Raw genomic sequence first — 26794 nt, 5'->3', positions numbered from 1 at the left:
CCTAAAGGGGACTTCATTAAATAAGTCCAAAGGAAGTATTCAGAAAGAGAAATAAACAAATCATAGAATCATTGCAATTCTATTTAGTTCCAATTATTTTATGACAAAGATTAAAAATTGTAGCCCTTAAACAGAATTTCCAAGGTATTTTTATTACATCAGCAGAAATGTGTATTTTCCTATTCTTCTAAGCTGACTCCAATATACTTTACATTTCCACCAAGTGAAGAAAAGGGCTAATGTGATCATTTCTATCCCTGACTTTATCATTGAAGAATCAGGTAAAATGTGCTTTATTCAGTAGTGTTCTGTTGACTCTGTGATTTCAGTTCAGCTGTAAATAGTACACGTGTGTTCACTGAACCAAAAAAATAACTTGTTTGAAACTCATAACTCATTAATTTTTTGCTGTGTCTCTCCTTTTTGTAAGACAGAGAATGCCAGCAATGGTTCACAAAATTGGTACCAGTGGTAGACAAAGCTTGGTAAAACATGAGAGATGTAACAATGTTTCAGAAAAGGGAGAAAATTCCTATAGACAATAGGACCATTTTAATAATATTGTCTTAAGATCAAAAAAGAAAATAAATCGAAACTTTACACATATTAAGTAACTAGTAAAATATAATTAAAATTTTGATTAAAATCTGCATTATATCAGTTGCAACTTTAATTACTGGGCTATGGGTACATATACAAGGCAGTGTACAGAGTACTCTAGAAATGTAAGTTAAAATGAGATAGATAGCAAGAACATTTTATAAGTTTTTAAAATAATACTATGAACTTTTGTATGTCAGTAATTCAGATGACTTCCACACTGATATGGAGTATTAAATCTCTGTTTGGACTATTTGTTTCTAACTTCAGAGGATTATTTTCAGAAAGCAAATTAACATTTTAGGGTTTTAAATTCAGCTGAGAGCAAGGTCAGTGAACCCTAGAGATTCCATGATACATTTAAAATTATGCTTTTCTCTTTTACTCCCAAGTTGATACAGTTAAAAATTAGATGCATAATTTGATACTGTGGCTGCAGAATTACAACATAATTCACATTCTAACTCAGGTCTATAATTGAAAGTTATAACATAAATTTGGAAGCAGTGGATCCCAGAACATTTGAGTAGAGATATTTTGTGGAAACAAACAAATCTGAGAACTCCGTTACAAGCACTTTCTCCCTGACTGACAATAGTAAAGTTAATTGAAAACTACAGCAACTCAATAAAACACTTTCTTCTGGAATAAGGGATTGATTTGCTCTACAGATTAGGTGGTCCTCTCTGCTCAGCATTAAGGTGTTGGATGGCTTTCTGATCTAATTTGAGGCTCAGTGTCCTTTTCTAAATTCCCTGGTTGTTGTCAGCTTTATTTCTTGCGGCTATCTGACTGAGGCCCTACCTGCCATTCCATCATGTCCTGTGGTCCTCTCCAAAACATGGCACTTTGATTCTTCCAGGGAAACCAAGAAGGAGTCTCTGTTGCTGTGAATTTTTAGGACTTCTACTGATTCTGACTCTAGAACTTATTGCAAAAATCTCAGGTCATTAGTTTAGGCTCACCCAAGATAATTTCCCTCTTAATAACTTAAAGTCAACTGATTAGGAAATTTAATTACATCTGCAAAATCACTTAACCTTTGCCATATAACATAACCTAATTATAGAAGGATTACATTTATTTACAAATCCCACTAACCCTCAAGGGGAGAGGATTATGCAGGTCTGTACTACAGGGAGTGCATATCTTGTGGACTATCTTAGAATTATTGGTGCCAAAGTCAGGCATGCTGTCTCTTTCACCATTATCTCCATGTCCTCCAGTATTTCCTTTGTCATTATGTCGTTCAAGTGGCATTCATACACAAGTTAAGAGAATAATGTTACAATTTTAGAAAGCTTTCTTTATCAAGAACCAAAATCACTGCCAAATTGTGTCATGTCAAACTAAGTGATCTATTAAAAAATAATGTTCAAAACGGGATAGCAAGGATAACTTTAAACATTTGAGCAGTTGACTGATAAAACATGAAATTAAAACATTGACTTGTTGATGAACTCTTTAAATCCTATACTTATATTCAGATTCTGATATTTCAATACTGTGAGGTCTTAAGCAATAGTGATTTATTTGTTTTTTAAATTATGGTGAGAGAGAAGACCCCAGCATCAGCAAAGTGGGCACAGTATGAAGGGTAGGATTTAAGCCCTAAGCCTGTAGGTTGAGCCTCATATACAGGGAACAAAGCAGGAAGGAGGATTCAAGAACATAAATATCTCACGGGCACCCCATCCTATCCAGGTCTCCCCAAGAGGCATCAGCAGCCAGAGCACATAGTCTACAGCAATGAACAGCAGTGGGATCAGGAGAAGGACTTTTGTGAAGGGCAAGTACTGAGTACAGGTGTGGTTCAAGGACCACTGGGCTAAAACACTCAAGATGACAGCCAGCTACCGCAAGAAGTCCAGTGATTGCGTGTCTGGAGGAGGCCAGCAAGTTCGCGCTGCACTGTGCAGTCCTGTGTTGGGGGATAGGTTGGGGGCTAAGATTCCATAGCCCCTCTGTGCAGCCTCTATGGAGGCTTCAAGACCCTCCAATGTTTTTTAGCTATAACTAGGCCTGCAAAGCCCCTGCACAGGGCACCCAGAAGTAGATCAGGCTGTCCGAGATCCAGGCCCAACATGGCCTCAGAGTACAAAGAAAGGGATGGTTTTGTGGACAAGAATGACTCCGTCCCTAGACCTTACTTAATTTATGGAGGAGTCTGTACCTTCACCATCCTGCAGCTGTCTCAGAACCAGAGGGGATAGGGCTCTGTCCACCTGTGGTCTGAGTGCATCCAGATACTTGAAACTGTGCCTGGTTGGTCTTTACCACTGGTAACTCTTCCACAGCATGGATGCAACACCATTTCTTTATGCTACTGGCTGGTAGTTGACTTTTGCATATTTTCACTGTGCTGTCATCCCAGTTGTGCTGCTATGAATTTCCCCTTCCTGTTATTCGAGTGGCATTAGAGGATTTTTGTTGGTTTCTAACACTAGAAGTAGAATTGCTTTTCATGGCATGTTCTTTGCTTTAGTTCAGGCAGTCATGAGCTTTCTAAAGGGTGTTGTCCAGTCTTGTTCGCCAAGCACTCCTACTAGTTAAGGTCCTTGCCCCATGTTTTGAGACTTTTTATTGTTTGCCGATCTGCTGATTTGCTGTGGTTCTAACATGAATTTCCTGATGATCAGGAGAGTGAGCAGTTTTCATGTGTTATTTGGCTTTGGGAATACACATAAAGTGTTTATTCACTGCTGCCCCTCCCCCACGTTTTTCTAGTTGATTTGACTCTTTACAAATATTTATGATTTGTTAACATAAAACCCCTTGGCAATTAATATGCTTCAAACATTTTCCAGCCTGTGGCTGTGTTTTAACTTTTGAAGTGTCTCACTGAATATTTATTTTTAATGTTGTCTATGTCACTGTTTCTCTCACCAGATACATTAAAAAATGCAGTCACTGGCCAAATGATACTATATGCAAAGAAGTATACAAAAATAAAATTTAAAAGCAAAGATACTCTAAATTTAAAATTTTATTTACATTCAATAGACATCATATTGCACTGTCAAAAGTCTCTATATGTTGCCTACCAGAGACCACAAATTTGCAGACTGTGACAATTGCAATACCCACAGTTAGTGCAATAGTCATATTTTCTTTTATTTTCTCTTTTACTCCCTCGTGTTGTTACTTTTCCCCATGCTATTCAATTATTTCCTCATAATCCCAAGACCGTTAATATATTCTGTTTTATCTTAAAAAAGCCTCACTTTTACTTTTTTTGATATTTAGTCATTGAAAATGTCTGAATTCTATATGCTATAAAATAAGGAGTTAACCTTTTTATCCCCCCCATTTTTATGAATATGCAATCTTCTGACTATCAATTTGCAATTATCAAATATGCAGTCTTCTGACTATCAATTTAAAAGATCATCCTTTCCCATGTCTGTCATATATGAAATATTCATTAATGTATGGTGCATTTCTAGATTATGTTCTGTGTTGGTGTTCTATATGTCTATATATGAACTAATGACATGGAAATTTAATTACTTTAGAACAAAAATAAATCTAGATATTTGCAATGCATGTCTTCCCACCTTGTTCTTTATCAAGACTCTCACACCCTGCATTGGTTCTTTGTTTTTTTATAAAAATTTTAAACAAGTTTTCAAGTTTGCCCAATCTGTTAAGATTTTCATTGGAATCGGTTATATTAAATCCATAAATATTTTGGGAAGGAATTGACATCTTTACAAGGTCTGACAATTAAGTTTGTGAACTTATTGCTATGATGTTCCTAACTTTTTTAAATATCAGAGGGATTATTAATTACGAATTTGTACCAACTGGACAAACAGTTAACTGAGTTTATTATTTGGAAGTGCTGAAAAGGCTACATGAAAAAATTAGACGACTGGAACTTTTTGCCAACAATTCATGGCTCTTTTATAACAACAATGCACCAGCTACACAGCACTATCTGTGAGGGACTTTTTAACCAGTAAACAAACAACTGTATTGGAACACCTTCCTTACTCACCTGTTCTAGCCCCCAATGACATCTTTCTTCACCCAAAGATAAAGGAAATATTGAAAGGAAGACATTTTGATGACTTCAAGACATCAAGTTTAATATGATGAAAGCTCTCATGGCCATTCCAGAAAAAGAGTTTCAAAATTGTTTTGAAAGGTGGACTAGTCACTGGCATCAGTGTATAGCTTCCAAGGGGAGTAATACGAAGGTGACCATAGTGATATTCAGCAATGAGGTATGTAGCACTTCTTCTAGGATGAGTTGTGTGACTACATATAATACTGAGCTTACCGATCAAAGAATATTATTTATTAGTTTATTCATAACTAATAAATAATATTGGTCTTTTATAAATGCTCTAGACAAAATGTTTCATTTAACTGTAGAGGACTTGCATATATGTTTCTGTAGATTTATTTCTGGTACTTCACCTTTATTACTGCTTAATTGTTTATATGATATTTTAAATTTTACTTTTATCTGTTTGTCTTGTATATGGGAATCAATTGTTAAATTTATTTTGTATCCAGGAACCAAGATAAACATCTTTTAATTCTAATAACTTATATGGTCATTGTCTTTGGCATTACAATTTGGAAATTAATGAGTTCATTGTAATCTTCAAAAAAATAATGTATGAAAGGAACAGAGACAGATATTGTTTTGCACATTACTTGAATTTGATTAAAAATATATATAACCACTAAAATAAAAATAATATAAAATAAATATAAATTAAATCTTAAAACCAAAATATATTTTAAGAGACTAAGAAAAAAAAACTATCCAAATCATGAAAATACAAAATGAATACCATAACTTTAATAGAAAGATTTCAGAATAGCCATACCAGACATATAAATATATCAAATAGGCTATATCACCTCTTAAAAAATTTTCAGATTACATCATAAGAATGGCAGCGTGAGGTGAGCCTCTTGAAATCTCCCCTGGAATTTACAACAAATTGAACAAGTATAATTCCATGATAGGTATTCCTCATATATCAATAATCACCCTAAATGTAACTGGACTGAACTCATCAATTAAAAGGTAGAGTAGCAGATTGGCTCAAAAAACTAAACCCAACCATATGCTGCCTCCAAGAGACACATCTCAGCTACAAGGACAACGATAGAATCAAAGTGAAAGCATGTAAATTGACACTCCAACCAAATGGTATCCAGAGAAAAGCAGGTGTAGTCATTTTGATATCAGATGAAACAGACTTCAGGGTAAAAAAGGTAACAAGAGACAAAGATGAACATTTCATAATGATAAAGAGGATGATACAACAAGAAAACATAACAGTCTTCAATATTTATGTCCCAATCAGGGAGCATTGAAATATACCAAGCAACGACTAACAGAACTAATGGGAGAAATTCACCAAAACACAATTATAGTAGGGGACCTAAATACATCATTGATAGCTATGGATAAATCATCCAAACAGAAAAAAAACAAGTGTCAGCCCTGAATGACACATTAGATGAAATGGACATAAATGACATTTATAGAGCACTTCATCCTAGGATATCAGACTATGCATTCTTTTCTAGTGTACTGGAACATTCTCAAGGATAAACCATACACAAGACATAAAACTAGACTCAGCAAATTTCAGAAGATTGAAACCATACCAAGCATATTCTCTGATCATAAGGCTTCGAAATTGGATAACAACTGCAAAAAGAAATCTGAAAAAATATACAAATACGGGGAAATTCACCAACACACTTTTAAAGAACGACTAGGCCAAAGAAGAAATAAGTTGAGCTATCAAAGATACATGGAAAAAACGAAAATGGATATACATCCTACCAAAAATTTTACTATGCAGCAAAAGCAGTTTCAAAAGGGAAATTAAAGCATTACAGGACTATCTCAAGAAACAAGAAAAAGTCTCAGATAAATAACTTCATGTTACACTTTAAAGAACTAGAAAAAGAAGAACAAATGAAACCCAAAGTCAGCAGAAGGAAGGAAATAATAAAAATCAGACCAGAACTGAATGAAATAGAGAACCAAAAGACAATGGAAAACATTAATGTGACAAAGAGCTTGTTCTTTGAGAAGACTAATGAAATTGACAAGGCCTTGGCTGGACACACTAAGATAAAAAGAGAAAATAAACAAAATCTGAAATGAAAAGGGAAATTATCACGGATGCTATAGAAATACAAAGGATCATCCAAGAATACTATGAAGGACTATATGCCACCAAATTCAATAACCTAGTAGAGATGGACAAGTTCTTAGAAACCTATGGTCTTTCTAGGCTGAATCATGAAGAATTGGAAAATCTAAACAGACCGAACACCAGTAAGAAAATTGAATCAGTCATCTGAAACATTCCCAGAAGAAAAGTCTGGGATCAGATGGCTTCACTAGTGAATTCTAGCAAACACTCAAAGAGGATGTAATACCTGTCCTACTCAAACTCTTCCAAAAAATTGGAGAAGAAACAGTACTCCCTACCTCATTTTATGAGGTCAACATTACCCTGATACCAAAACCTGGTAAGGACAGCACAAAAAAAGAAAACTACAGACCAATATCTCTGATGAATACAGATGCAAAAATCCTAAACAAAATTCTAGCATATTGAATGCAACAATGCATTTAAAAGATTATTCATCACGACCAAGTGGGGTTCATCCCAGGGGCACAAGGATGGTTCAACATACGCAAATCCATCAACGTGATACATCACATAAACAAAATAAAGGACAAAAATCATATGATTATATCAATTGATGCAGAAAAAGCATTTCATAAGATATAACATCCATTTATGATGAAAACACTTAATAAAATAGATATAGAAGGAAAATACCTTTATATAATAAAGGCCATATATGACAAACCCTCAGCTAATCTCACAATTAATGGTGAAAAACTGAAGCCCTTTGCTCTATGTTCAGGAACACGACAGGGCTGTCCCCTATAACCTCTGCTTTTCATCATAGTGTTGGAAGTCCTCGCCAGAGCAATCAGGCAAGAGAAAGAAATAAAAGGCATCCAATTTGGGAATGAAGAAGTTAAATTGCCACTCTTTGCAGATGGCATGATGCTATAAGTAGAAAACTCTAAAGACTCCACCAAAAAGCCATTAGAAACAATAAACGAATACACTTGATTTGCTAGCTACAAAATCACCATACAAAAGTCCATTCCATACTTGTATACTAACAAAGAAATCTCAGAAAAATAAATTTTTAAAAAAAGCTATTAGTTTTGCAATTGAAACAAAAAGAATAAAATACCTAGGAATAAACTTAACGAAGGATGTGAAAGGCCTACAAAAATTTTTTAAAAGATCTTGATGAAGATGTAAAGAAATGGAAAGACACTCCATGTTCATGGATTGGAAGAATCAAGATGGCTAAAATTGCCATATTACCCAAAGCAATATACAGATTTAATACAATCCCCATCAAAATCCCAATGACATTTTTTAAAGAAATAAAACGAAAAATCATCAGATTTGTATGGAACCACAAAAGACCCCAAAGAACCAAAGCAATCCTAAGAAAATAAACAATGCTGGAAGTATCATACTCCCTGATTTCAGCTCATACTACAGGGCAACAATAACCAAAACAATATGGTATTGGCAGAAACACAGACACACAGACCAATGGAATAGAATTAATAACCAGAAATAACCCCCCATAAATATGGACAGATTATTTTTGATAAAGAAGCCAAAAACATAAAAGAGAGAAAAGTCAGCCTCATCAATAAATGGTGCTGGGAGAATTGGAAAGCCAAGTGCAAAAGAATGAAACTAGACTGTTATCGTGTTTCCCCGAAAATAAGACCTAACCGGAAAATAAGCCCTAGCATGATTTTTCAGGATGACTTCCCTTGAACATAAACCCTAATGTGTCTTTTGGGGCAAAAATTAATATAAGACCTGGTCTCATTTTGTGGGAAACAGGATATCTGTCACTAGGTATCAAAATTAATTCAAAATGGATCAAAGACTTAAACATAAGACCTGAAACAATAAACTGCATAGAAGAAAACACAGGTACTAAAATTATGGACCTTGGGTTCAAAAAGCATTTTATGAATTTGACTCTAAAGGCAAGGGAAGTGAAAGCTAAAATAAATGACTGGGACTATATGAAACTAAAATGTGTCCGCACAGCAAAAGAAACCATCGAAAAAAAAGAGGCAACCAACCGAAAGGTATACTATTTTTGCAAACAATGCCACTGATAAGGAGCTAATATCCAAAATGTGTAAGGAACTCATAAAACAACCACAGAGAAACAAACATTTTAAAAAATGGGCAGAGGACCTGAAGAGACATTTCTCCAAAGAGGACATACAAATGGCAAATAGACATATGAAAAAATGCTCAACATCACTAATCATCAGAGAAATGCAAATAAAAACCACAATGAGATATCACCTCACCCCAGTTAGAATGGCTATCATCAACAAGACAAATAGTAACAAGTATTGGAGATGCTGTGGAGAAAAAGGAACCCTCATACACTGTTGGTGGAAATGCAGATTGGTGCAGCTGCTATGAAAGACAGTGTGGAGGTTCCTAAAAAATTAAGGATAGAATTACCGTATGACACAGCAATCCCTCTCCTGGGTATCTACCCCAAATTTCTGAAAACATTTATCCATAAAGACATATGTGCTCCAATGTTCATTGCAGCTTTATTTATGGTAGCCAAGACATAGAAACAATCAAAGGGTCCTTCGATAAATGAATGGATAAAGAAGTTGTGGTATATATACACAATGGAATATTATTTGATGGTAAGAAAAGATGAAATAGTACCATTTATGACAACATGGATAGATCTTGAGATTATAATGCTAAGCAAAATAAGTCAGACAGAAAAAGCAGAGAACCATATGATTTCACTTATCTCTGGTATATAAAACTGTAAACAACAAAAGAATAAGACAAACAAATGAAGAAACAGAAACTCATAAATACAGTCAACAGTTTAGTGGTTACCAGAGGGTAAGGGAAGAGGGGGTTCTAGAAGAGTGTAGATGGGGTCAAATACATGGTGATGGAAGGAGAACTGACTCTGGGTGGTGAACACAGAATGTGAGATATAGATGATGTATTACAGAATTGTACAACTGAAATCTATGTAACTTTACTAGCAATTGTCACCCCAATAAACTTTAATTTATATATATATATATATATATATATATATATATATATATATATATATAAATAAAATAATTCCCTTTAATTTATAGATTTCATGCAATGCTGAATAATTTTTGTTGGAACTTGAAATGGTTATTGTACATTTTAAACAGAATAGCAAATAGCCAAATTCAAACCACACTTGTAAAAAAGAAAAATGTGACAGGGTATTTTCTATTAGATTTCAGGGAATACTGTAAAACTCTCACTAAGAAAAATGGAGACTTGGATCAAAACAGAAAGCCTATAGAAAATAGAAGTCATATGTGCTATGCTTTAATTTAATGAATCTCAAATACCAATGTAATATAATAAATCTCAAACAAAGATCAAATCACAGTAAAATACATACACTAGCAATGTATTTATATTAAAAAGGTAAAGCTTAGTAACATATTTTCTGGAAACAGAGTACAATAGAGTTTATAAAGGGTAAAACTACTCCAAAATTCAATATAATGTTTCTTGTGGGAGTGAAGAAGAGGAATATAATGGGGGAAGAGGTGTATGCAGGATCTCTAATGACTGTTAAAAGATTTTTATCTTTGAAGCTGTGTGATGGCTAGACATAGGTAGTGGTTGATAAAGTGAGGTACTTCTAGGGGCAAAGTGCTTGATGTTCCAATAAGAAAAAATGTATGGTTTATATAGTTAACAACATATGAATATATATGTAAATATCAATGACTGATGAAAAGAATGTTCACAAGAGCAATAGAAAATCCTCACAGTTGTTTACTCTCTGTGGAATAAGAACCATAATGTTCAGATAAACTCATGGAATCTCCTAACATTGGTCCTCTTCCTCAGTCCATAATATTAGATCAGAAGCAATGTATTTTACGATCCTCAAAAACTTAAAGGATGCATAAAGTAGGTCCCTGTCAACAATGCATTTCCTTTATAGAAATGGCCCTTCCCAAACCATAAAGACTATAGAGGACGATGGTGTACCACTATAAAGTTAATCAAGTGTTAATCCCAACTGTGGCTTCTATTCCAGATGTGCTGTTTTTACTAGGAGAGATCAACACAGCCATTGGAACCTGGCATGTGGCTACTGAGAGAGAATCAGTAAATTTCATTTGCCATCAGTACAAAAGAACAAAAGCTGTTATTTAACAGAATTTTCAGCATTAAAGATTTACTGCCTCATCCAGTGGTAGGTTCAGTGTTCTGCCAATGGTTTGATAGTCTGGGATATTTGAGAATATATTCCCCAAATAAAGAACAATGTACCACCAAGAAAGTGGCCATGTTCTTAGCAGGACTTCAGGTATTTTGGAGACATGTAGATGTAGCACCATTGAGAATAATGTTCTAGTGGTTTATCAGTTGAATGAGAAAAGTGTCAATTTTGATCAGGACCCAGGACATGAAAGGGGGCTGCGGATGGTTCAGGCTGTAGTACCTCCTTCCCTTGATGCTTAGGCTACTTGGTCTGGGACACTTAATGTCTCTTGCGATATTTGTAATAGGCAAAGTCTCTAGACAAAGTCTCTAGTAAGCCCCAACTGGAAAAAGTATAGCTCAGACCCCATGACCCTGAGAATAGAGAATGACTCCTTGTACAGGAAGCGGAATTTGATATGCTATTAGATGAGACTCTCACCATGGGCATCAAGTGATACATAACTGGAAATGTCCATTAAGAGCCGAGTATTGTCAGATCCTCCAATAAGGAAAGTGCAAAAGCAAGCCATTATAGAATAGAAATGTTATAATCAAGATTTGATGTAAGCAGGTCTAGAAGCCATAAGCACATTAGATAAGTATGTGGTCTTGGCTACAGCTTACCTTGCCTGGATCAGTGTATATGTAGAAAGTCTAAAACAAAAGGCTCCTTGACTCTGCTTTCCCTAGTCCTACTCCAAATATTATTTTTTTGAAACATCATGATTATATTAACTAGGAATTGTGAGTCCAAGAAAAAATATAATGGAAAGGGGGAAGTGGGAGAAGGTTCTGATATATTATTTGTGTTTCCTCAATTAAATTACATAATTTCTCTGATCTTCAGTTATTTTATTTGTACATTGCATACATTGTAGAGATTAGAAGAAACTGAACATAAAATACACTTGGAAGAGTATCCAGAAGAATAAGTTTGTTTGTTTTTTAATCTATTTTTGTTATGATTTTCGTTATATTACTGAACTAGCAGTTATCCCCTAAGGCTTCTGACAAGGTTTGTGTAAATCACCTACATTCCTTCCAGAATATAGATGCAGGCAGTCACTGGCACCTTCCCAGGTACATAACACAGAAAAAATAACAAAGAAATGTGGCTGATCTAATCAAGCTATATACCACTGTTATGATTTTCTAAATTAATATTTGTTAAGTGAAACACAAGGAGATGGATTGTGGGCAATGGTTCAACAAAACCTATAGGAGAAATTGAAAAAGAGAAGTTTATTATTCATAGGTCCTGGGAAAAGTAGATGGCCCCAAGGGGCCTCCAGGAGCTATACACAACCAAAGGTGCTACACAGGGAGATCAGTGCAGAGTGCAAACAGACAGAGAGAGAGGCAGGACCGAAGTCACGTGCTTTTATTGGAATCCATTGGTGGAGAGCTTTGGTGTCTCCAGGCTAAGGCTGGATTGCTCAATTTAAATTGAAAATTGGTCCTATTAGACACCAGGACCCACGTCACTGTCATTTCAGGAAAACCCTATAAATTCCCAAAGTTAAGTCCTTAAACCTACAGGGCTATGGAATGGGGATCTTGTAGGTTTAATGACTCCTGCCTCAAGCATGTCTTTAATGATAGGTGTAAGCCCTCAGTGACCTGTTTAAGTTGGTATTGGAGCTATTTGCAGTATTGACCAGAGGAGAAAGGTTTACTGATGTCCATTTGGTGAGTCCCACCGGGAAGGCCAAGAACTTGTTGTTCCATTTTGTACAGTGTCATGTCAATGCATGTTTGCCTAAATGACAGAGAAAAAGAGAGCCAGAGGATGATCAGAGGAAGCCATTTGAGGTGAATAGTCCCGACAGTTACATTAGAATGGATCGGTGCACCTTTTATTGTTTTACTGGCAAAGTCCTTAGGTTGCTATAATTGCTCAACTGGATTCCTTGGCTACTATGAAGGAATTTGCACATGTAAACAGTTGTTTAAATTGATGTTTCTGTAAGGGAAAAAATGCTGGAAACTCCTATTCAATCACATTGCTGACATCATGCCTCATCCTATTTGCGTTGATTTCCTTGTTAGACAATTCCAACTTTTGTGTTATAACTGAGTCTGTACCAATGATTGCTTTTTTTTTCTGCAGAGATTGTGGTGATATTTCTTTCTTTCTCGTATGTTCTTAAGATTTTCTTTATATCTGAACATATTGTGTAAAACAGAAGAGACTGCAATAAATAGCTTTCATGCCTGGAAATGAGCACCCTTTCCTTTGACCAGAGCTTTAGAGTGTGGGGATTAGTGTTAATCTGGTTAGGAAATAGACTAAGTTTAAGATCTATTGTTGATATGGTTACCCACAGTGCAGCAAAGTTTTCAAATTCCTGTAGCGATACTTTGTGTAAAGCGAAATGAAGTTGACCAGACTAATTTCTGGTTAATTTTGAGGTTTAGGTCTTTCCTTTTTTCCTGTGCCTCAGAATCAGTGTCTTTGCATACTCTTGATCCTCTCGCCTGCCTCTCTCTTCTGTATTCTGCTATTATTGTTATTAGAGGCTTCTTAATTTGGCCATGGAATGGTTGGGAAGAAGTAGGTGGTGGATATGTGCAATCAGTTATTCTGCCTCAGTCTGTCACCTGTGCCATGTATCTGGGACTTGACAGTGTGGCCTCCTCACTCAGTTCATCTGCAATTACACCGGTTACAGATTTTCAGACCCTGCAATTATGCTTCCCCTGGTTGCAATAGCGGTTTACCAATGTTTAAGGTTATTAGAGTTGTCGCATGCCCCATGACAGAGCAAAGATTTTATTGCATAATGGGGAGAGTGGAGAACTATTTCAGCAGTGTTTCCTGCCCCTCCTGTATGGGTGTGGCTCCCCTCCTGAGATCTGCACCATGGTAGACACGTTCTACAACTCTCTCAGATCTTTTCTGTAGGGGTCTGTTAGGGTTCCTGGAGAAAGAGTATGCATGGCGGTGCAGACTCCTCCAAGTTCTACACGGTCCCTCCAGTCCACACTCAGCCGTCAACAGTTAGTCAGCAACCAATTTTATTGGTGTCTAGTTTCATATTCCTGGGGAAGTGCAAGATCCTGGTGCCTCTCCCTGAAAACACTGTCTCCTTTTATTTGTGTGCCATTACTTGCTCTGTGACTACATGCCCTAATGCAATTGAAAAAGTCAGAAATTTGAAGTTAGTCAAGTTCTTTTTGTGTTGTAATGGTGGAGAGATGCTACTTGTAATTCTTTACATCAGGAGATGGAATCCAGAGGCTTCATTAGTTTTCTAGAATACTCTTTTTTTAAAAAATTGAAGCATACACAAATATTAATCTCTTCACTTAATCAACATAGAGGAATGAGTAGGCCAAAAATTGCTTATTGGTATTTGGTAAGTCAGGACTAAAAGAACTTGAAAGACCTTCATATTTTTAAATACAATATTTTTACCATTAAAAAGCTAGCATTTTTTGTTATTAAAATATGGTTTATAGTTTACCAATGTTTAATTTGAGGGATTTTTAAATGTTAAACATTATTGAAATGAGAAAACTGAAAAAATAAACAAAATATAGAGTTTCAAAGCTAAAAAATGAGAAGAATTAGATGCACAGCACATCTGGCTAAGTTTGTTACTGCATTTCAGCATTTAATTGAATTCTGAACTTTCTGGCAGGCAAGGCAAAAATCTAAGCTTGTTATCAGTCAAGTAGTTTCTGTTTGAATACCTCTTTGGTGTTGTAATAGACACTTTCTCTTCTCTAGGGTTTCAGGCATACATTAGCAGTATACTAATTTTGGGAATGAACCCTTTCTAAACACTGATAAAGCACAGACCTAGAGGGAAATCCATGCTAATTGCACAGAAACGATTACCTAATCCTTCCTAAGGGAAAACCAACCTAATAAATGTGGCAATATATATAACTTAGCTATAATACTCCCTCAGGAAAGTACCTTACTCATGAAATAATATGTTTGAAAATTTCTGCAGAATATTTTTTTTAGTTAAACGAGCACCCCAAATTCCTGGCACATGCTAATGTCTGGCGTTACAAATAGAACTCAAGGAGAAAGATTACTTTGAAATGCATTGTAAAATCCATATTTATTTTGTTTTATTTTATGTTTTATACACACATACACGTGTGTGTGTTTGTGTGTGTAGTATGTACATTTAAGTTATATGATTAAACTACAAATTAGATAATTTTCCTGTATAATAGTAAAATTATTATGCACCTCAATTTTTGGACTGGCTAAGTTTGTGTGTGTGTGACTGCATATATGTAGGATTCTGTTCATGTGTGTAAATGTGTTTGGGAGAATGTGTGTGCTTGCTTGTGTGTCTATGTATCTTCCACAACTAAAGCCAATATGATTTAAATACAAAACTTTTGCAGATACCATAATGTCAAACAGGTAAATTTTTTGCTTTAAAACCTCCTTTTCTCAAGTACATGGAAATCTGTGGAGTGAGGTTATTTTACGTAAAATTTGGCTCCCTAAAATAGTACATGATTATAAGAAGCAGGAAAGAAGAAAGTCTGCAAATAAAGATATAGAAATGAATCTAACCTTGTACACTTGGCTGTGAGCAAAGAAAGTCAGAAATTTTGGGGGGAAAATGTAAGTAGGTGTAAAAATGAACCTGAAACTTAGGACAATACAATATAAGATGAGTTAATCTTTAGGAAACTATAATGTTAAGCTTTTAAAATGAACTTTACTGAATAAGTTATTTATTTTTTATAGCTTCTTTTTCTTATTGAGGTACAGTTACCATACCATTATATTAGTTTCAGGTGTACAATGTTATGATTTGATTTTTGTATATATAGCACAATGATCACCACAGCAAATCCAGTTAACATCCATCTCCATACAGTTACATTTTTTTTTCTTGTGATGAGATGCAAGATTCACTCTCCTAGCTACTTTCAAATATGCAATACAATGTTATTAAGTATAGTCACCATGATGTACACTACACCCCCATGACACTCATATTACTGAAAATTTGTACTTTTTGATCCATTTCACCCACACCCTACCTCAGGTAACCACTAATCTGTTCTCTATAGCCATGAGCGTGTTTTTGTTGTCATTGTTTTATTTTATAGTCCATATGTAAGTGCGATCATGTGGAAATCATCTTTTTCTGTCTGATTTATTTCAGTTAGCACAGTTTTCTCAAGGTTCATACAAATAGCAAGTTTTTGTTTTTTGTTGGTTTTTTTTGTTTGTTTTTTTGTGTTTTTTTTTTAATGGCTGGATAATATTCTACTGTATATATACCACTATTTCTTTATCCATTCATCTATCAGTGAACATTTTGGTTGTTTCATATCTTGGCTTTTGTGAATAATGCTGAAATGAACACACAGGTGCAGATATCTTTTCAAATTAGTGTTTTTCCTTTCTTTGCATCAATACTCAGAATTAGAATTAGTGATCATATGGTAGATCTATTATTCATCTTTTGAGGAGCCTCCATACTATTTTCCATAGTGGTTATACAGATTTATTTAAAGACTAGAAAAAGTTTATTTTTGAAGTAATTAGTAACTGGTAATTTATAATAAAAATAATTGAACTGGACTATTGGTAAACCACTATTATGTTCTCATGGCCAGGACTTGATATTTTGGTTGTTTTATTGTTTTCTGAATAGATTATTATTCAAGCAAGTAAATGTCTTTCTTATTTATTTCACCATAAATTCACTTCTATTATAAGAGAGCAAGTTTGGTAATTACCATTATTAGTTCCTATTTATTTAAAATCAACTCAGAATTTGGTGATATGTAATTTTTATATATTTGAGTAATATCTTGGAAAACTTCAGAACATACCTTATACTAAAACTCAAAATATAAAAATAATGACAATAAATGTTAATTATTATAACAATAATACAACCCCATTTTCTAGATAGTTGAGCTTCTTTTATAACATGGTTCATTTCCAACAATTGTTTGATGTCTACAGAACAGACTTCACTTTAATTTTGGGTTTTAGAAAGAAAACATAGTTTTCTCTCTGGAACTTTGTTAAAAAATAAGCACATTTAATCTTCATTTTAAATATTATGAATTATAGTGACTTATCAATTTTATTGATCATCACAAGTTAGTTATATACATTTTAATTTTGTAAAAACTATGTTCATGAAGAACATATATTTCATTTCAAAATGACTGATAATGGTGAAATGCCTTTAGGTTTTAATCAATGTTTCTAACCGTATCACGAAAGAGATAATTTCCTCCTATTCTTTCTTTTTTCTAATTGAAATTTATTGGGGTAATACTGATTAATAAAATTATATAGGTTTCAACTGTACAATTCTGTAATATGTCATCTGTATAACCCGTGTTTCCCCCAAAATAGGACCTAACCGGAAATAAGCACAAACATGATTTTTCAGGATGCTCGCAATATAAAATAAGCCCTACTGTATTTTCCTGAAAATAAGTCTTAGGGCTTATTTTATATTATGAGCATCCTGAAAAATCATGCTAGGGCTTATTTTCCAGTTAGGTCTTATTTTCGGGGAGCCATGGTCACATTGTGTGTTCACCACCCAGAGTTAGTTCTCCTTCTATCACCATATATTTGAATCTCCTTATTCTTACATTACCTATTAAATGCATCCTTTTTGTTTCTGTGATAGCCAACAGAAATTTTCTTTTTTTTCGATTTTAGTAGCCACTTAACCAGTGTACTAAGCATATCAACAGAAATTGCATATAGATATTTACTCTACCACAAAGCTATTGATATGTAGCTATTGGACTATGATGGTGAATCTATTTCTTTCTCTTCAACTATGAAGTAAAATGTCCATGTATTAATAGCCGTTAATAGTACTATGATGTATGGTTTAACAGATTTAATGAAACTTGGTGATTAATGATACTATAATGATTTAACTAAAATAAAAGAGTAAAAAGTGGAAAAGATGAAATATAGCATTAGGATATATAAGTCATGGTCAGTTAAATAGATGTGCTTAACACAAATTATATATAGCTTGATGCATATTCACGAAATGAACACCCCCCCAGAGTAACCTAAACAAAAAATAAATGCTGCCAGCCTACAGAAGGATCACAACAAGGAACCACCCCCTCACAAAAGTGACCATGATTCTAATTTTAACAGCGTATGTTCATATTGTTTTTCTTTTGCTTCATATTTTGTTTCTGAGATTTATCCATGTTATTGCACATAACATAGTTTATTTATGCTTTCTACAGTATAATTCATTGCATGTCTCTGATAGACATTTAAGTTATTTCCAATTTATTAAATTATTCAAAATATTCATTGTTTCATAAACACTCATATCTGTGGGTTTTATTACTAGAAAAGAAATTGCTAATCTTAGGTTATGTGTATGTTTACCCCTAGTAGAAACACAATTTGCCACAATGATTGTGTCAAATTATATTTCTATTAACAGTGTATGGGAATTGTGGTTGCTCTGCATTGTGGGGGTTCAGAATGAATTAACCCGAGATGTGCCTCAGCAGTATGCAGTTGTTTTGAGATAAAGGCAACTTTAGCTGCAGGTTCAAGAGAAACTTCTGCCCCTCCCTGAACTATATAGAAGAACTTGAATTAGGGGCCTTTCCCACAATAAGAGATTATCAGAGATAACCTCTTTTGAGGCCAACTTCTATTCACTAAGAATCTGCTCTTCTTATGATTCTGCCCTTTGAAACCATCAAAGCACCTTATATCATTCCTATTCAGAATGTCTTACATACCCATGTTCCCTTTCTATTTCTGAACCTCTCCTGCATGTGGGGTCTCTGAATCTTTCAATTATGCAGGATTCCCATATATATGTAAGTATTTAGTTTGTTTTTTGTTTTTTCTTGTTAATCTGCCTCATGTCTATTCAATTATTAGACCAGCCAAAAGTACCTCCAGGAAAGATAGAAGAAAATTTGTTCCTCTCCCACAATATTGTCACCAATAATGAGTATTTTGTGATTTTCTTTTTAGTCATTCTGGTGGGTATGGGCATTAGTACCACATTGTAGGTTAATTTACATTTTCCTGCTAACTAATAATGGAAACAAGATTTCATTTTTATAGGACGTTTGATTATCCTTCATTGTGAAATGTTCATTTTAATCTTTTGTTTATTATTGTATTGTGTTGTCTTTATTTTTCTTATGATTCATAGAAAGTTTTAAACAAAGTTTGTAAAATATGTTTCCCTTTCACGCCTCACCTTAATGGTGTCCTTTGATGAAAGATGCTCCTAATTTTAATATTAATGATGTCCATAGTATCAATTATTTCATTTATGCTTAATGTTTTTTAAACTCCTATTAAAAAAGAAAAAATATTTGCCTACCCCAAGGTCAGAAAGGCTTTCACTTATGTTTCTAAAAGCCATGTGGTTTTATTTTCATATTTTGAAAACTGATTTTTGAGTATTTTCAAGTACCAGTCACACTCTTTTCCATAAGGATATCCAATTGACACAACAGTATTTATTAACAGACCATCTTCCTTCCAGTGTATCACATAAATAATAAATTAGGTTACAGCATATGTTGGATCTGTCCCTAGGCTCCGTTTATTATGCTAGTTTTTGGTGTGTTTGTTTGTTTTTTGTCTTATTTTGATTTTCTTGTCTGGTATCTTATGCCAATACTAACTGTCTTAATTCATGTAACTTTATAATAAATCTTAATATGTAATAATATAAGTCCTTCAGCTTTTTGGTTCTTCAAGATTAGCTGGACTATTTCTGTTTAGATATGTTTATTTTTTATAAATTTGATTTTTATAATTTTTGGCAACATGATTGATAATCTTCAATTCTATTTAATTAAATTTTCATCTTTGAGAGTAGGATATGTTGAATAAAAATAAAGTATGTTTTGTGAAAATTATAAATTTTTTTAAAAATTGGCAGATTTTTGTATAAGTAATAGACTTAAGAATTCATATTAAACATGACTATTAGCAAATATCTACACCTTTTCATACACATTTGATTTTTTTACTTTTTAAAATTTAAGTTAAAAATTAAATATGCTCTATTAATATTTCCTTGGAAATAAATTTATACAGAAAAAAAACCAAAACCTCATATTTTCTTTACTCCTCCTACACTATTTCCCTAACACTCAGAATACTCCACATTAAAACACTTCTGATATCAGATTATGGGGGTTTTCCTCCCCAAGCCATTCTGTGAAACCATCTGGGTGTCCTACAATTTAACCTAACCTGACCCTATTTATCTGAGATAAGCATTAGGTCCACAGAATAAAGGCTCAGCCCTATAAGACTGCTCTCCTCCCCAATCCCACTTCTGATGCCCATCACAAGTTCGGTTTATTTACCTGTGCTTTTGACTGACTGGCGATTCCCACAATCCGCTGTTCGGGTTTGATAAATGTGACAGGCTCACGGAACTCAGGAAAACATTTTATTTACTAGATCACTTGTTTATGATAAAGAGATAAATCAGAAATAGCTATATGAAAAAGATGCATAGGGCAAGGTATAATATGTAGGAATAGGCATGGGGCTTGAATGCCCTCTCCTGGGTGTGCTACTCTCCCTGCACCTGCACATGTTCCTCAGCTTGGAAACTCTCCAAATCTGAAGCTGACAGCAAATCATAACAGAGTATATATATTAGAATTTAGCTTTTAGTTAAAATTATTAAATTAGCATTTCTTATGAGTAACAGGTGCACTGGAATGTAGTCACATCCTGGGGCCTATAGTCCTGCCTATAAAGCAGGTTTCAGAATAATAGATAATAGAAGAATGTAGCCTGTTTAGCATGAAATGTATAGCTCTGTTCTTTACTTTCTGCTCTTAAGATAGCATCACTGGCTCACAACCCAGGATTTCTCACATACCGCTCCTGATGGAGACCACTTGGCCATAGTCCTCTAGACCCTGACAGAATGCCTCCAGGAGCTAAATAAGTCAGATTGCTAAAGCTTACATAAGAAAAGATCAAACAACACAGCCTACTACCCTGAATTCCTTACTCATGATTTTTCATGATTTTTGCTCCACAAAACCCCTTATCTGTAAACCTTTGGGGAGTTTGGGTTTTTACAGCACAAACTGGCCATTCTCCATTGTGTAATGTTATACAATAAACACTACTTTCTTTTACATTACCCAGCTGTAAGCATAATTTAATGTCTGTAGCCCCAAGTGGAAAGACTCTTTGATAAGTTACAAATCCCATTGTTTTAGGGTTTTATGGAGACTTCATTACATAGCCATGATTGATTAAATCATCAACCACTGATGATTAATTCAACCATCAGCTTCTCTCCTCTACTTGGAGGTCATTGGGAGGGGGTGAAATTTCAACCCTCTAATCACATAATTGTTTCTCCTGGCAACCAGCCCCTATTTTAGGGGCTACCCCAAATCATCTCATTAACATAAACTCAGGTGAGCTTAAGAGGCACTTGTTAAGAATAAGGACAGAGATAGTTCAGGAATTGGGAACAAACTAAATATTCTAACAAAAGATGCCCCTTATGGCTCTTATATAGGAAATGACAAAAGTTTTCGGATATGTGTACCAGGGACACTAGACAAGGACCAAATGTATGTTTCTTATTCATAATTATAAAAAATCACAAAATTTAAAGATAAAAATGTTGTTTACTTCATTATAAAATATTATATGAGCAACTTTTCCTTAAATCATTTGCAGTATTAAAAATTGCCAAGATTTTGAATTCCAATTCATAACTCAATTTTCCACAGAAAGCTAATAATAATTCCTTTCTAGAGATCAAAATTCTTGTAAGAAATTAAATATTTTCTGTCATTTATTAAAGTAAATGATTCTTGTCTTCAACTCCAAGTTGATAACTTTCTTTGAAAAATCACAGTGAGATTAATTAAAGAGTAGCAACAAGATTTATCCAGTTGTTCCAGCCAAAATATCTGGAATCATCTCTGATTAACTTATTTACATTCTTATTTAATTAATCATCACATTTATTCAGCCCTACCAATGTAACACATATATAATCCGATCCTTGTCATCGCTTTGAGTGTTACCAGTCATGTCCAGCCACCTGGACCCTGGCGAACACCTCCTAATTGGTCTTCCTGATTCAACTTTTGGAGAACTCTATTTTTCACAAAATAGTCAACAATTTTCAAAATCATAAGTCAGACCACGTTAAATGCTTGCTCAAAACTCACAATGATAAACTTCACAATACACTTAGATTCAAATCCAAAAGCTCACTTAGTCTGTGATGAGGCTCAGGACACACTATCCCAAAGCATGCATGCTGGCATATTGAGTACCTTTAGCTAAAGGAATCTGAGACAACTGCAGAAGCAGGAAGGTTACTCCTGACTTCCCTCCCCTCGCCCTTCTTCCCTGAAACAGGTCATAAAAACCTCCTGTGAGATGTGCTTTCCCAATACCCAGGAAAAGGGAAGGTATTTTATCACCAGAGACAGGAATTTGAGGCTGAGAAATCTGTACAAACCAATACTGTTAAACTACCTTTATCTCCTCAGTTACCTCACCATTTCCTACCCCTAGCTCAAACAACTTTATCTTGTAAATTCTTCACAACTGTATTGTTTGTTTGCCTAAGGGTATAAAACATTTGGCTCTGGTCACTATTGTGACCAGAGCAGTGTGGAGGCTCCCTATGTGTAAAAATTCAATTAGATTTGTATGCTGACTCCTGTTAATACCACTTTGTCAGTTTAATTTTCAGAGCCACCAAGTGACCCTGAGAACACTGAAGAAAACTTTTTCCTTCCCTACACCTAAGAGTATGAGATGTTACTTATTGTAGAGGCTGATATCTCTAACGTAATATCTTCCCACTTTTCTTTAGGTCCCATGTGCCTGCTGTGTCATCAGCCTCCTTACTCTTCTTTCAATATGTGAAGCATCATCCCAGCTCAGGTCTTTTGTATGTACTGTTTCCTCCTCTTAGAATACTCTTTCTTCAGATATTTGCACAACTTGTTCATGATTTCTATCTCTTCATAGATGTCAATAATATGGTGGACATCATTACTGCTCAACCGAAAGTAACACCGTTTCTTCTCGAGTTCCTAACACATTGTAGTATACTATCCATTTACTTTTTTAAAATTGTTGTTATATGTCTCGTCTATTCATATGTAAGCAATATGAGGACAGGACACCCTCTGTTCCTGCCATTTAGGATAGAGCCTGACATAGCATGGTGTCTAATATATATATATATATATATATATATATATATATATATATATATATATGTCAACTAGATGAAGGGATAATGCATTCTTACTCTTTAGAGGTTTCTAATTCTAAAAATTCAAATGTACATATTTATTGTTCTTCATTTCTAAGACACTTATTTCCTGTGACCTAATAAAAATCAAGGATTTTCTAAACTGTAGTCCTCATTAAATTACTTCTTCCATTGAAACTATAAACATCTCTGAGTAAGCATTATATAAAATTACAATATATTCCATTAATTCAACATGTACTTATTAAGCTCAAACATATAAGTTATTGGAGATTTATATACATATATATGATTATTATTCACTTTCCATGAGCTGGAGGAAATAGACAAATAAACTGGTAAATGTATAAAATACCAAGATAGAGAATAACATATGATTCCAGATGATCACGTTAGGAGAGGCCCCTCATCTAGAATTAAGGGTAATGATAAATTTACAAGAAAAATGTTGCCTGCATTGATTATTCAAGGAATTTCTCAAATTGTTTTTTAGTCCAATATTTATCAATTTTTATCCAATGAAGGTACATGTAGGCTTGAAATTCTATTTTCTAAGCTACTGTTAAAAATATTATATTGTACCAGGTAAAGACTGGCATGACTGGAAAACTTTCCCTGAATCAATACTAAATTACAAATTGCTAATCATTGTGCTGAAGTTCTACTAGGATACCTACACCACAATAACATCTAAACCACAATCAGTGCTGTCAATGTTTAAAAAAAAAAAAAAAAGAAAAGAAAAAGAAAAAAATATGTTATTTGGAAGACAAGCAACTGCTTTTCTAGAGGCGAGATGAATCATATTTGCTCTTTCTTGCCATCCACAAGACCTATCATGTTGTCATAGAAAGATATTTGTTTGACAAGCATGTGTCTTAGTTGTGAGTCATTTAAAATAACAAAAACATTTTCTAAGATGCATTCAGTGAGTCTTAATAAGAATTTTTAAGTTATCTTCAAACCCAGAGAAAATTAAATGTACATGAAATATCAACAATGTGTTTATAAACCATATTTTTGTAATCTTTAGTCACTATATTCAGATGAATAAAATTGACATGATAATAACATAAATGAAAGAAATCAAATTCAGAATATAGATTCAAGAACTGTAAGCTTCAGTTTTGGCAATAAACAGTAATCACTCTCACTGAAGATAATAAAAAGAATCCAAGAGTGCTGAATGCTAAAATCTGTCAATTCTTCAAAAAGGTTATGCAGTATTGAAATAGAAAGGGAATGAGGTGTGGAGAAAACAGAAGACTTTCCTATTTGTGTAAAACTTACATACTATTTCTCCATTCAGAATAATATTAGAGTAAGCCCATATAAAAGGAAGGATTTTGAAATTTTTATAATTAATGAAATAACTTAGAATAGCTAGGACATACTTCAAATTTTTTAGCCCAAAAATATGCTCATAGACTAAATTAATATTGAGAAGTTACAAAACAACTCCTTTTTATTTTATGTCGTGATGACACTGAGAGAAAGAGACTTATTATTTCTTTAATCTAATAAAAATTCTCCAAAATTGAAGGGTACAGTCCAAACTACCCACCCAATCTCTTTTGACTGGCAAGGGTTTAAATTTAACAGATAATTTATTTTAGCAGTTACAGTATACATCTAGAGGAATAGATTTTTAACCTCATGTGTACATGGGAGAGCCTCAGGAAAAGTGACTAAATTCCCTGAGATGATCCAAACCACTAACTTAAATATCAGCTTAAAGATTACAGAAAGATGTGTGTTTGCAGGGAGGGGAGAGGAGGCAATTAACAGGATGGTTAGACGAAAAAAACGTTTGGTAGACAGGGTTCTCCTATCACACAGGTAAGTCTTTCACATGAAAAGCTATTTCAGGTAATAGCTCTTGTCCTGGGACAGATTGCTTTCTAATGTAAATTTTCTTTATAAATGTAGATTTCTCTTTAAAAAGGGTCTGTTCTATTCTCTATGTGTCTTGCAGTTTCTCAAAACAATCAGCTCAAAATTATCTTATGGCAAAGAGGCATATTTTAAGGTGGCATATTCTGTTAGCTACTTTTCAATCTTTAACTTGACTTAATGTCTCTTCTTTTTTCTTCTAAAAATGTCTCTGTTTGCCAAGGATCTTTTGATTCAAATGGAATTTAATTTAAGTGTACCATCATTTAGTTTATCTGTTACCTATTATGGATACTTTCCTTCTAGACTTGTAAAGGTGAAAAATGATGTAAGAGATATTTTTGACCTTAGAAAAATCTGAGTCCTTTTATTGTTTCTAATTTTCAGGCAATTATCTTCAGTTCAGATGTATACATACCTAACAAAGAAATAATGATAATTTTGTTTCTTATTTTCAAAATTTATAATTTATCTACTTTTGACTTATTCCTTCATAAACATATCAAACAATTGTAGACATTTATAATTTCCTCAGGACTTTGAAATGTATACTTTTCTTTTACCATATATTAAGTGTTAACCAATTATGTTTATATATATATATATACACACACACACACGCACACACACAACGTTTTTGGCTATATATATATATATATATGCACACACACACATACACGTATACACACACATACACATATATACACATATATATGCATATGCATGTATATTTATATGTGTGTGTATATATAAACACACATATATGTAAATTTAATTTTGTTAAATGCTTTTGGCACTCTTAAGATTATTTAATATTTTTTAATTTACTTTGTGCTTTATTAAAATGAGCAAAATTGCATTCCTGTTAATGATTACAAATGATTGTGGAGTAATAAATAGTCTGATAGGATAACACAAATTCTATTTGTAAATAAAAAACTTGAAATGTTTGTCTCAATTTTCATAAGTAAAACAGCCAATATTTAAAAATCATTTAATGGCGTATACATATATAGTAAGTGTTTTGTAAGTGTTTTAACTATATTTTAAATGTCTGATTTTTACTAATCCTTAATTTCTCGATATAAAAACTCCATTGGTGTCATATTTCTGTACACAATTAAAAAAAAATTGCCTACTTGCTGCTATACCCAATCTGGTAGCTCATCTCATATTGAACTTTTCATTGGGAGTTGATAATAATTTTTTAAGTTTTACCCTAGATAGCTTTATAACTTAAGTAATATGTGTATACCACCATGTCCAGTTTTATCCAACTTAAACTTAATATATTGACACATTTACAAATAAAGATGAGGAAATTAACACATATACAATTATTCACATTTTCTATCCCCACATACATAATACATACTAATACTTCACAATGTTAATACTTAAAATTTCCTTAATTTCTAACAAGACAATTGATATTTTTAACTCATCTTTAGTTAGATGAATTTAATATTCATTATTTTCACCAAAAAATTTACTTATTTTTTTGGTTGTCTAGAATCTTTAATATGCATGCCAAATAAAATTTTTCTCTGAATCTACAAACAGTAAAGCAATACAATTATCTTGAGGCAATGATTTGTTGATAATTTTAAATCAGCATTTTCGACTTTGACAGTTGACTATTTGATAAAATAATATTAATAATTATGTTTGAATGTGGTT

The sequence above is a fragment of the Rhinolophus sinicus genome, linkage group LG05 (genome assembly GCF_036562045.2).
Source record: "Rhinolophus sinicus isolate RSC01 linkage group LG05, ASM3656204v1, whole genome shotgun sequence".
NCBI lineage: Eukaryota > Metazoa > Chordata > Mammalia > Chiroptera > Rhinolophidae > Rhinolophus > Rhinolophus sinicus.
This window is presented reverse-complemented; position numbering follows the sequence as displayed.